The sequence below is a fragment of the Euwallacea fornicatus genome, chromosome 27 (genome assembly GCF_040115645.1).
Source record: "Euwallacea fornicatus isolate EFF26 chromosome 27, ASM4011564v1, whole genome shotgun sequence".
NCBI lineage: Eukaryota > Metazoa > Arthropoda > Insecta > Coleoptera > Curculionidae > Euwallacea > Euwallacea fornicatus.
The window spans coordinates 543,198-557,555 of record NC_089567.1 but is presented as its reverse complement, the minus strand read 5'-3'; the positions used below and the strand labels follow the sequence as shown (position 1 = coordinate 557,555).

General features: G+C 37.0%; 1 long non-coding RNA gene across 1 annotated transcript in view; it reads left to right on the top strand.

Moving 5' to 3' along the window:
• The first annotated feature begins 443 nt into the window (after positions 1-443).
• Positions 444-14,358, top strand: part of LOC136347211 (uncharacterized) — a 61,936-nt gene continuing 48,021 nt past the window's right edge. Inside the window, exon 1 of the long non-coding RNA XR_010733460.1 lies at positions 444-1,537. This is a non-coding gene — a long non-coding RNA (uncharacterized lncRNA). The remainder of the gene's footprint in view (positions 1,538-14,358) is intronic.

The following is a 14,358-nucleotide window of genomic DNA, read 5'->3' as shown; positions in this document are numbered from 1 at the left end:
TATTTGAACTCGGAAAAAAATGTTTCGCAACCGCCGAAACCTGCCTCCTAATTTGCGTGACATCAAATCTGAAAAACTTGGTTATTTCGAATGAAACACCCTGTCCAGAATCGATCCAGGGAACCTTAATAATATTTTGATACAGAATTAAATTCTAGACGCAAAAAGGCTTTAAGGTGCAGAGTGTCTCGTTTGAAATAAGAAAATTATTAAGATTTCAAGTCATGCGATTTTGAAGGTATATTTTGCGCAAGATTTTTTATCAAATTAAAATACATTAAAACGCCATATATTATGTCGTTTTTTGAGCCTCGGAACACCTTTTCCAAATATTCAGAGGTTACTTCACAATATCAACTTCGCTGGGATCTTGCAGCCGTCAAATTTTTTAAATTTGTCAATTTGACTGGAAAACGGCAAGTTTTAGATGTGACACATTACATCGACTGCCCTAAAAATTTTACGGGAAATCTAAGAATGATAAACAAATTAGTGTGCTCCATTTAAAATAACGAAGTTGATGACTACTTCCGATATAACCAAAAGTGCAGTCATTTCGAAAATATTTCACTTGGAGTCAAAATGGCCAGTCCTAGCACGAAACCAAATTTCATTAGCTCACAATATTAGGAAGGTAAAATTTTTTTAACGAACATATCGAGCGGCTGACCCTGTATAGACTGAGTGAAAAATCTGCGAAATGTTTCCTCCATAATCTGTAAATTATGTCAGGACGATAATTCCTCGCACAATCAGTGGCGTACACCGGTGTCCATCGATATCTCGGAGGAAGATACCACCCACCAGGCGAGAATCAGGGTAATCTTTGAGGTAGTGAAGTGGGTCTAACGTTGGAAATACAGACATTTACGCATTCGTACAATAATTTGGAACGCTAATTGTGCGGGTTAAAAAGGGTTAATGCGTAATTTGTTGAAATTCAAATAATTCCTGAAACGACCGATGTGCGCGGTAAGGGGACGTACATTTGCACCTTGTTTGAAAAGATTTTTCACAAAAGCCTTCATCTGCAAAAAACTATTATGATTCGCCACTCCCCTCACCCTACCGCTTGACCATCATTAGAATAATAATTATTCGAATCTAGATTACCGTGCACGGTAGTGGCGGGAGCAAGAGCCAGCACCAGCTGAGATGCAAGACAGGGCGTTCGGTTTCTTCACTCGCGATGTTTCTTCACCTCGCGCAAGATCACACTCAAAATTGTTTATATTCGCGCGAAGAAATCACGAAGAAGTACAAAATTTCTAAATTCAGTTCCGGGAGCCGATGCTGGATTCGTCCTGTCTAAATTTGGCGTGTTGCGGCTACCAGATGTGGGCGGTAATGACGCGTGTTGCGCAGGTATTGTTTGTTTTCAATGATGAAAAATTCGATGTCCGGTAATAAACTGTACTGTTACTTTCAACATTAAACTGCTATGGGTAGATCATTCCTGCTATAGTTTAGTCCCATTGGAAGGTAGTGCCGGACCTACAATATAGTATGATGTTTGAAAATCTTCGTTAGTTTTAAGGTAAGTCCTAAGAAACCTGCAATAATTTAAACGTTTTCCAAGGAAAACTTTCGCACGTTCTTCACAAAAGATAAATTGTTTATTTTTAATTTTTCGAAAGTGTAACCAGAAACGCATCATTGAACTCCGATTACCATTCCAGTCCAATCACGTGTCGCTGAAGTGCGATCACCTTCATATCGTAGAAAAACGGAAAAAATATGACATTTTTTCCGCCTTTAGTACGTCTTGAACTCCTTATTAACAGTTTTAGCGTCACTTTAGTGTAACTGTTACAATATTTGCAATGAAAATCCAAAGTAAACTTGCAGTTATAATTACCACGCTTCAGCGTTTTAAATGTTGATTAACGTTTAGTTAACACCAAAGTAACGTTGTTAATCAAACAGCAACGTCTGTATGTGTATTTTCTAAGAGGCATAATCATATTCGCCTATGCAGAAATTAAGAGTTTGCGGTACCGCGGTAGGATGTAATGATGACCGTAGTTCTGACTTTTAAAATGATTTAGTTGGTCACATTAAGTTTTAAGGGGAACTAAAAAAGATGAATGTTTGACTTAATATTTCACAATCAATACAACTAAACGTGATAAATCATTTAAAGCTTTAGAATCCTTTAGTTCGGGGAAAAATACGATATTTCGTGCCTAACAAAGCGAAGATAATTATTCAAAGCTCATGGAAAAAATTAGGTGATAACATAAAAAGTAATCAAACCATAATTTTTAATTATTTATTATGAAATTCCGTTCAGCTCATACAGAAGTATTAAAGAGTTTCCAATGTTAATACGTTTAATTTAGCAGTTGCATAGTTCTTAGAAATCTTTCTATTTATCATAAATAATCCATTTTATGCAAATTGCAAAAAAAAACAAGGGCAACATATATTTTTTATTACATGACACTAAGAATGAGCGTTTCCTCTCTAGTTAACTATAGTTAAAACACACTGTCCCGTAAGCGCACGGGAAAAATACCTTCTCCGTCAGCACACGGAAAAATGCCACTTACCAGGCTCGCAATGAAATTCCTAATAAATTCAAAGTCCGATAATATGTCTGTGTCAGATTGTCTTTCGAATTCGCATTATCGCTATTCTGGTCAGAGTCTCGTCAATATGTGACACTTGAATTTTTCATAGTTTTCATACCTCCCCAACAGTTTCAAAATTCACGGAAATACCTTATGATATACTTCATGTGTGGGATTGCTGCCTTAAGTGAATAGAAGACTTGTACCTTCTTCTGCGTAAACGAAATGAGTACCAGCGGTTTGTATGGCAAGAAGAAAAGAAGGCACAAGATTGCCTGAACGATATTTCTGTATATTCATCTGAGAAGGTAATTCAATGAAACTTTCTACTTTATAGAGTCGATTTCTGCTATAAATATATGCAGCAGCATAAATCAAAACGGCAGGAAATTCTTGCAAAGTTGGAAACAATTCTGAGCATGTAACTCAATTCGAGGTGATCCTTTCAGGAGTCTAACAAGGGAAACTGTCTTTCGATACGACTTCGAAAATGCATTTCCCGGTCTCGGACTGAACTACCATCATCGCTCTTTTAATTCTTCGAACTTGGTAATTTTTCAATTAAAGAAAGAGAAATAACTGTTATTACAACTAACCCCAAAGGGAAAATCTCTTGGACTTAGACCAGTGGGCGTGTACGCTGGTTCACGTGGACCTGTCCGCTGTATTGAAATTTTTTCTGTATATCTCACATCATTTCGCAAGTTTTATACTGTGGCTGAAGCTGTAGGCTCTTCGTGAAGTGATTCATTTTTTGGAGGTTCCCAACTTATTATCCTCTAATTTGGAATGCTTCGTTATACAATTCCGCGCAGATTCGCCGAAAATCAGAAAGTTAGTGAAATACAAGAGGCTATTCTTCAATATAGAGCCTCTTTTTACATGTCTATTCAAATAAAGGAGACTGCAAAGATTAAAATCTCGAATACGAGAATATTAACAGCTTTATTGTGCTTTTGTTAAGCAGGCTCTCCGTTATTCTCTTTCCCTTTCTTGAATACGCTCTAATCTATTTCATACTCGCAACAAATATTACAGCACACTAAGAAAAATTACGATACGTTTTATTTCTTTAACTATACAGAATACAAAACAGAATTTTTCTATAAATGTCATCAGCGGAAAAATCACAAATTTTTCATGTTGTCAGCACGTACAAAAAAACTTGTTTGTGAGGTATCTACTTCGTACACAGTGTGTTTGGAAAACATGTGAAGACGCCTTTACACTTTAGTTTCCGGACATCATCTACCGAGGTACCGGCAACTGCGGGAAAAACGTTTTTCACAACTAGTGTGGAAAATGTTTTTGGTGGTGCCGACGGTCATAATAGCATTACGCCCGCTAAAAAAAAAATTTGGCGTGCGCAAGCGCGCAAAACAAATTTCATTAAAAACCTTTCCAAAAACCTATCGGGACCTCCAGAAAGGACATCGCTTGAACCTGTTTACAGTTACGATTTCATGATTATTGCATGAGCTGATTTCACATTAATCAGTCTGCCAGAACGGGTGGCTTGGGCCAATCAGCGACAACAATCCCATTACACCTTACGACTGAAATATCCGGGAATCCAGGAAATGCTCCAACGATAGTTCGTGTCGTACAAAAAGGAAGGTCGTAGGTAAACTACGAAATCAAAGCAGAACTATCGCATATGTGAATGGTCTTTACCGACTTTACCGGCTCGGACAAGGGTCAGCTCTGATGTCGTTCCTTTCGTGGAAACTCTCTTGCTGACAAAGATGTCAGGAGTTTGAAAAACCAGGCCTAAGCCAAACAGCTGCTGTCAAATCGGAATTATGTAACTCGCAGTAACCTTTATTTACTGATCCCTGGGTGTACAAAAGTAAATTTGCAATATTAAACAAAAGCGTAACTACGAGTGCTTTGGGAACATCAGTGAGGAGTATTTCAACATCCAGAGCAACAAGGAAGGCAAGACGCCACAGGAAGCAGATCGTATCCAAACCTCATTTCACGTTCAGCCTTAAGGATCAACTTTTATTGCTCCAGGCGCAGCTCATACTGAGTTGCATAGAGTACGTCATAATATATTTAAGGATAGGCAGGGGCTCAACAAGGTGGGAAAGAATCTGGTGAGCTACCACAGCTTTAAACATAATTGTAAAGCCTATGAAAGTCATAATTAAATTTATGGGAAAATTTACAGAGCGTACACTTTTAATTGAGCTTGCATATGGCGGTCCACCTGTTTTTATTTGGGCCATTATAATAATTACATTTGAAAATTAGGCAAATTACAAATAATTGTAATATAATCATTTTCTTCGGATGCTATTCGGCGTTTATTTGTTAAAGTAAAACTTCCTATAGATAAAATAATAAATTTGAGTTTAATTGTGGCTGTCCGCAGGTCATTAGTCATGTTAGATACCACGATGGCTTTAAAGGAATCTAATATACGTTGTGATCATTCAATTGAACAAGTTATTGTGTTAGTGTATACATATTGATATTCACGTGTGGTGTGGTGTGCTTGAGAAGCAACTTTTGATCGGCACTCTCGTATAATCAATTCGTTCAATTAAATTCATTATTATCATCGATGTATTACCTAAAATTTTATTATTATTATTTACTTACATATTGCGGCATTCATTATTATTTTTAGAGAAATGCTAACGTATCTTTTAACATTTTTATTATTTATTTTTTAACATTTATAAAAAAAAAATAATTCGGACAGTTTGAAATGCTAAGATTTTTTCAGTCGCCTTAAGAGCACATTACGATCTCGTGATGAGTGGCGACGAATGGAGCGCCACTATCAGGTGGCAGACTCGTGGAAATCATGATGTGGCGCGATATGCCTGACCTCAGGAGTGAGTGCAACATCTTATCTACCACAGTTTGAAGTGAAGCAAACGTAATTCTATTTTTTCTCTTTTTAATCTGTTTGTTTCCTTTACAATTAAATCAGAGCTGGGTTAGAAACCACTACGGGGTTCGAACGCCCATATTGGGTTTGCGGCCATAAAGTAATTGATTACATTCCTAGTGCAATAAAGCAGGTAGCATATGTGTTTTGCGTGGACTGATAATTGCTGAATGTTAACTGACACTCGTAATTTTTTTAACAGGTGCTTAAAGCAGCTATTTCGGAGGCATTTTAATTTTGTCTTAAATGTTAAATTATTACCAAAGTAACATGAAATCGAACATAAAATGTTATACGTAATGTGTACGTAATGAGGTTTTGGTCGACTCATCCAATTATGGAATCGCTCGCAGGCTCGCTCGATCATAAACCGATTTATCTTATAAAACCTTACATAGCATACTTATAATATATATATAACTATTATAACAAATGATTATGTACTTAATCACATAATTAAAGCACAGATTGTGTGATGAACACTAGATGAGTCTCCCGTTTTCTTGTTGTGTTTTTAATTTTTTTTCTTTTTCGTTTTACCAGCTTTTAGAGACTGAAACTGTATTGTAAACGTGACCAAAGCACTGTGAAATCGTTCGGTGGTATTCCAAGTTTCCTTCAACCCGCAAGCAACTAACACTCATTTGAATTTGACAGTCAACATTTTTCGGCGTTTGTGAGTCACATGCGACATACAGGATGTTAATTAAGTACACCCACTTATTTGAAGAGATGAAGCTTTAACTGATTTTATCACAAAAAGTTCCTATGAATGGAGGTACGCAACGTCTTCCTTTAAGAACTAGAATTTGTTGAAATTTAATTTAATTTTTTGTTTGTTTTGGACAGTGATGTAATAATCGGACGAAATTGTAAGTATAATATATAATAAAAATAATACATAATAAATGTATAGAAGTCGGAGGGGGTCATTTCCAGCAACTATAAAAATATTAAATTAATTTTGATAACTTCGGCAATTGTTGTTTTGTTGTTAAATCAATTTTAACCAAGTCACGTAAATTGCAAACTCGTTTATCTCTAAAGCGGTTACGTTTAGAGACATTTTCCAGTAGTACCTTTTTTCAGTAGAAGTGCAACAAGTCTATTAATACAGAAGTGGCATAAAACTGTACAAAAGCTAGAGCCAATTAAAACGTGATGGAATCCGGTATGTGGCGCTTTCCATCAGTAATCAAAAAATTAAGGCAACATTTGGATTTTGCGTCATAAAACACCCATATACCAAATTTTGTCCGACGATTACATCTCTGTCCAAAAATTAAAAAAAAACAGATCTAAATGAAAATTTCAACACTCTAGTTCTTAAACTAGGACGTTGCGGACCTACATTCATAGAAACTTGTTGTGATAAAATCAGTTAAATTCGTCCGTTGAAATAAGTACTTAATTAACACCCTGTATGAATAAAAATAATACACGTGTAATAATAATATAAAAATAAAAAACAGCTCTTTAACGAACATCCTTGTTCCACATCCCTTGTTGCCATGTTTTGTTCGTCCTCTAATCATATAGAGTAGATCAAAGCTCAACCGTCACAACTCATCTTATCAGAATAACGTTCGTATCTAAATCGTCAGAATATAGGTAGTTTTGGGACGTACAGATTAAATGCTGTCGGGAGAAACCTCCTGCACTCTGATTACCATTTTCTAGGTAGTTACCAAGATCACCAGGAAGAACGGGTAAAAAATTTTTCATGGAAGGTCATGGTAGGCTTCTTCCGAAGGTTCCGTAAACCAATCGTTCATTTTAAAATTGGCAAAAAACTTTACAGGGCCGCATTTAGAGAAAAAAATTATTTGAACGAACTTAATTATAAAACGAACGCTGTCGTGTTGAAGCTTATGAAAAGCCGCATTGGAAAATGGTCTCAGTTTTCGTTTCTCTGTTACCGTGATGACCAAAAAAATCTAAAATTTCGGTTTTTCAGACTTAATTGAAAACCCGAAAATAATTTCGTAGATCTTTTTCTTGCGGCTGCTCCGCTGCACGTCCGACTTTTCTCCCATTGGACCAGATCTGTATATCAATTGGCGTTTTCGCGATCCCCACGCGGCGCATCTTTATCTGGGACACGGGGTATGACAATGTTATACTTGCAAACGATATCTGCAGTTATTTTGCAAAAACGCGTGTTTCTCCGCCATCACGGATCAGCATGTGAACCTATGAGCCATCATGGTTATCCAACATTACAATACAAATAGGAGTATGTTGCACTAAATATTGTGATCTAACACGCCTTTAAAGGCATTTCCTGATTTTCGTTTACAGCAAGTAGCCATAATAATAATTTTCGTTCCTCAGTACGCCGTAACGCTTAATTTTCTAGTCCACCCACGGCGACGGTATAAACATTTTTTATCAACACTGACCAAAACGTATGTTTTCGTACTCATAAAGGTAAAATCGAGTCTGCATAAAAGTTAATGTCTTCCATGTTTTTAGATGGCGATTCTTGTCCGGACAAATCCGAATGGTGCTGATAAATATCCGATTCTTCGAAGAGACTCGCAATGTTAATTTCGCAAGTCTTCAATCATTTTTAGCAAGAAGCAGGTGTCATGCAACCGAGTAATTAAATTTAATTACCATAACTGACCCTGAACTTGTGCAGCCCGATTTCCGTAGAGATAATTTTTATTGCAGGATTCCTCACCGTTACTAAAAAGAGGAGATGTAAGGAAATATTTACAAATGCAAATCTACACGTTGAATCAGAATTCCGGCGCCAATATTACGTAATTAATCGATATCGACCCTTAATACCAACGACCTTATTCACTGAGCGGACTCAGTCTGCCGCAAGTTTGATGACTCTTTATGGCATCTCGGATGACCGATGCGGTCAGATATTAAGGAAACTGGTTCGAGAATAAGAAATCTTGTTTGTTCTATTTTCGAATAACCGGAGCGAATCCACTCCTCCAAAGGGACTGAGTTACGCAAGATGACGCGACGGATTGATTTCATATGAGATTTATTTTACACTTAAAAGATACGTGTGACCAGACCAGTTATTTTGTGTATTTTTTTTTCTTTTTTTAATCGAGTTTAGATCATGACTCGCATTGACATAAGTTACGCTCGAGTGGCCAAAGTCCAAGTGAGGGAAGAATGTGAAAAGAGGCATATGTGAAATGCTTGATCATGCGCGTTGGAACTCTGTAATCCGCAATGTGTAAAATTTTCTCGTGTTTTAGGAAATCCCGAGCGCCTCAGTTTCCTATAAGAGTTAAAAATCTGGAGCCTCTAAGAAGTGCACCACACTATCGTCCATCTAATTCTGTATCGTGTTTAAAGCAGAATTTTTTATCAAAAATGTGTATACGCACAGAGGAGTAAAAGACATAAATTCCTTAAAAATTTAAGGAAATATTTTTCATGAAAATGCTGGATCTCGTCTAATATTGTTTTTAGCTATGCATTTTTTGACGTAATGGACATGTATACTGGGTTACCCATATAGTCGATACGCGTACTTTTTCACTTTGCTTTTGCGAAGCCTCATATACACTGGCGAGCATAAAATTCGGCCTGCGCGAATTCCCGACCTAAATCCCATGGAACATGTTTGGGACGAGATGGGAAGACGTCTTCGCAGTCGTGTACCCGCTCCAAGAACGGCTAGGGAATCGCGAGAATTTCTTCAGGAAATATGGGAAAACCTACCCCAGGATGTTATTCGCAACCTCATTGAAAGCATGCCCCGAGGCTTGTAGGCTGTCATAAACGCTAGAGGGAGAAATACGCGATATTAATGTCATTATGAGTTTTTTTTCGATAGCACAAAATTGTGTTCAAAAATGTTACAGTGCTTGGGTAACGGACACCTGTACAATACATCGGTTATTTGGGTACAAGATCGTGTTTTTTTTACCATTTACCCTTAACAAGGTTAAAGAACCTCAGAATCGATAAAGGCTATCCTCTTTTATTTTTTTGGAAGTTAGGAAGGCAAAAATTTCGAAAATACTAAAGTGACCCGAACTTTATGCTCGCCAGTATATATATCATAACGTTTTTAGGTTCTTTGAAAAATTCTGAACAGCGGGATCTCGGCAACTAGGGGAGATAGGCAGAAGTTTAAATGGGAGCAAAATTGCGCAATTTAGCGCTCGACCAAATGCCGTTTTCAAAATTTCTGTTTCCTGAATACTTCCAAAGATAGCCGAACAAATCTAAAAATAGGAGACTCCGTTTTTATTTTTTTTTTATTGTTATATGACAATAAAGTCCCAAACCAGAAACACATTTTCGTTGCCACTTGTTCTCAGCTGCACCGTGACATCTTCAGATTTTCCATCCGACGTTTCGGTTTTTGGCCACCATCATCAATTCTACTTTTTCTTACGTGCTCCACGTTGCATCTTTCGATATTAAATTAGTATATGGAAATGACTGAGTAGTTTCCAGGAAGATGTATTGGAACTCGCAATGACGTTTTTCGGTCGGCGCGATCTTCAAGTGGAACCCCATTAGAGTCTTTCCTCGGGGGTTACCCAAAAAACGGAATGTACCCTAAAAGGTTTGGATACGAAGAACAATTACAAGAACGTGTAATAGAAGCATTCAATACGGTTGCGCCAGAAGTGCTAAACGGAGTTTCAGATCCGACCGCGGAAAAAGCATATTTGTGCTTGGAATATAAAGATAGTTTATTTGAATATTCATTTTAATCGTAAACTTTAATTCGATTTAAATGTAGCAATATCATTGTTATTAAAAACACAATTTATTTAAATGCCATTTTTTTCTTGTTTTATGCTTATTTCAGGAATACGTTAATGCACAAGTCAAACAAGTTTAAGGCTATAAGTCATTGGTATAAGTTAAAATGATAGCCGATGTATCAAAACGTGTTCTCACAACTATCACCATAGAACTTCTTGGAAAAATTCCAAATGGGATACATAGGTGACAAGGGAATTTCATGACGATTTTGAAAATGTCATTTGTCTATATTGTGCCTATATAAAAATAAAAAATTTAACAATTTATCTCCCAGAGTAAGGACATCAAAAAAGGACTGAAAAACTACTAAAATGTTTTCCAAGAACTGTTTTAATGATGTAAGAGTTTCATTCCTCTAGTTGTGCCCGTTCGAGAATTACTGGTAAAAAAACCAAAACTGGCAAATTCTTGTTTTTTTTTTTTAAATATCATCATAACCATTCGGAAATTAGCCGGTATAAACACAAGTTATTAATTTGCTTTAAATTGCGCAACTTTTTCCTAATTTAAGCGATTTTGCATTTATCACGGTTTCCGAGACCTCCATACCGTTCATCATTATCTGGGACACACTGTATATATTTTAATTCAAATAATAAATTGCAAATAACTCAAAAATGGTCAAAGGCATCCCTGTTGGTCCTAAATAGTAGCCATTTTTACACTTTTTAATTCCTTTAAGAAAAACACGTACCATGGCTTTTTGGCCATTATATTTAGCATTTGTGCTGTTTAAGCACTGTGGCATCATTATCGTTCATGGTGCAATTTTTATTCTGAATTGAATAGTTCCTTGCATCAAAATCTGTAAAGACGCATGCTTAAACAAAATAATTTTAGCCCAACCAGGTTGTTGGTTTTTTTTGACAATTTTCAACCACAGATGATATATGCAATTGGTCTTGGTTTAGATCGTACATTGAGGATCAACTCTGTATATTTCACATATACGGCATTTTTACAGAGTCCCATTTATATTTCCTCCTGGTCGCTTTACTTCAACTTTCTCATATATTTTAGGATACCGTTTTGCTGTTCTAGATTTCTGTGGTGGTGATTTGCCCGTTTCCTTCAGATCGAATGTAGTTTTTTCGACGTTATTTATATTAATTGTCTAGCAAGGTCCTCCATAATTGCAAACGAATATACTAAATCACATATCGATGATGAGTTTTCTTCCACGTTCACAAAATTTCTAAAAAAGTTCTTTCTTCCGTTCGCCAAAACGTCTCCGAAACAAACACTCAAGTTGTAAACGTAACGTTTTTCAGGTTAGGTCTTTGTGAAATACGCAAATTTCTAACAAAAACATCGCCATCTACATGTCAGGTGGGGTACTCTTCGAGCCATCCTCCCAAGCTTATCACATACATAACTCTGAAAAGTGGACGTGGAAGAGCAAAATAATTTATAATATTATTGCATGCATAACTTTTAAAAAGTCATAACATGACCATAAAATATTTAATGAAATTTATAAGAGAAAGTTTTGTGATCAATTGATGCAACCGGTCATTTTGACCGGTTGGTACTTCTAGTGTTAAGTAACTTTTTGATCTTTTGTGCAGAGGTGCCTGCATATTTACGTTTTAAATATTCATTTCCTCGTACCTTCTCGTGGATTGTTGTGCGTCATTCCTCTGGCTTTTCAGATGTTTCGTTCTCTCAAAACCTTTTTATCTAGTTTCCAACTCAAAGAGGCGACCTCATGTGTAATTGAACGAACCGTTGTAAGAAGTCCAAAGATATGTGCCATATTCCGTCTCGTTATTGAAATACCTTATTTCTATGAGTGGAAATATTGCAGGTTAACGAGCACTTGCTGTTTTCTTAGACATCATAAACGTGATATATAGGTTACAATCCTCCGTTTGCTGGAGGGAGAGTTAATTTTCTGCTTCAATAGGTGGGTAAAAACAAACAATTGATTTTAATTTGAAAAACGGTTTTCGAACTCATTAAACGGTACATGCAAAACCCTTAAGGACCACTTTTGTATCCGTCTGGAGTAATCTAAATCGGTCATATAATATAAAACGAAGGCCTAACCCACAATCGAATGTACGAGGAATCTTGTCGGTATGTAGAAGAGACACTTATTGTTCTGTAAATCACTGTAATGTCCCTGCACGACTTCATTTACATCTTTTGTCCTTCTTCGATAAATACGACATGGCCGAAGTACGAAAAGTGATAATGATAGGCGCTTTGTGTCATGTTTTGTTATTACAAGTCCCTGGGTATCTTGTAGAATAGGTGTTAACTGGACGTATGTGTTACCTTACGATAGTTAATAGCTGGTTTAAATCGTACCAAGTTCAATACAGGACGAAATTGGACACGCGTACAGATACCTCGGTATTTTCTATGCAGTTCGAGACCAGATAAAAGTCATTAGGAACAGACATTATTTCGAAGCCTTGTGGGCGATGGTATCTGGTGAGTTCAAAATCGTAAGAAAATTAGGTTCCATTGTGTAATTCCTAAAGTTAATAACAGTGTTTTACCGCCACATGGGCTGTGCCACGGTAGCTACATGCTGTATCATCGATCCGTTAATACAATAATAGTAAGGCGATTTCTATTTTCAAGTTGATAGCCACTTATGTTTATTGAAATATTAATTAGAGGTCAGTTTTTCGCATAGTTAAACGGCCACAGTGGTACAATGAATCAAGGTGTTAGTTACAGCTCCGACCAATTGGCAGATTATTAGAGAAAGTCTCGTGTGAGCGATATTTTCAGAGCAACGTGACGTGGAGGAAGCTAATTGCAAACTGCTAAATTATTCTTGCCTTGCATGTCTTCTAGCTAATCAGTATGCAAGAGAGCAGCTAAAAATATTCGAAAAGTTCTTATAAATCACTTCCAGCGCATAAAGAAGCAGCTGTCCATTTTCTATCTGAATCTGAATACCTGAGATTCTCACGAACTCCACAGAAAGTATAGCTTGCTCAGCTACACATCTCATTTAAATTTGTTGTTTCACCTACCATTTCCCAGATGCAGTAAAGTGTAGACAAAGTGACACTCCGAATGAACAGAAAACTCATTTGCCTTTTCGATTTATGCAGTTTGTTGTGGTCGATCTTAAAATGTTCTGGTTAAGTTTATTTGCTTTAAATTCGTTTCGGTGGGTGGAATTTGAAGAGGTGTTGGGAGTACGTTTTATAAGAACTTTGCGAAAGAGCATATCGGTGGATCTTCTTATGGCAGAATTTTCAAGTTTACTTCAAAACGCATGCGTCAGTTACTAACTTAGCACGTGTGATAAACGCATCTTCGGACAATACGCACGACCAAACTTACGTGGGATCACCCGGTACGTGCGGGACAAAGGTTTATTTGTTGTATTGCAAAAACCTAGCAAAAGAACGAAAATCGAATCCCGTTACAACTAAAAACAGTTCAATTCGTAAAAAACATTATCAGATTCGTTCCCGTACTGTCGGTTTTGGTGTTGCGATGTAGTCTTAGTCAATTTGTAAGTTTTTTATTTCCGCAAATTTTATTAAAAATTCCTTTTGGGATTACCAGACGTGGAGAGGAGGAGAATTATTGCTCTTTCGGAACAAGGCATGTCCCAGAGTGAGATTGCACGAACGGTGGGGGTTACACAAGGGGTTGTTTCGCAAACTTATCCAAGGTTTCTGGAGTTGGAAACCTTAAAATAATCTAGGAAAAGTCGTATAAAAGTCACAACAGGAGGTCAGGACCACTTTTCAGCGCAAATAGCAAGAAAAAATCCCTCGGCATCCCACCCCGGACTTCAAAGAAAACTTCTGCAAGCTGTAGGTGTCAGCATCTCGGACGAAACTATCAGGCAAATATTTCGAGGCCTCTTCAGCAGCTGATAGTTAAGGGCCGGCCCTCTCAGTGCAAAATAAAGTTGACCCTTTAAAATGGTGGTTGAATCCAAAATTGGCCGAATGTATTGGTTTCAGGTGGAACCAGAATGGGCTTGCAATCACACGACCGGCGACGTTCGCATTTTAAGAGATTTTGTGAGACAGGGTTAGAGCTGTTCCCTCTCTTTCCAAATATAAAGGGGTAACTGCAATGTTACGGGGTGACATTATTATTGGTGGAAAAAGTCCTTTATTTCCCATTAGGCAAACACTA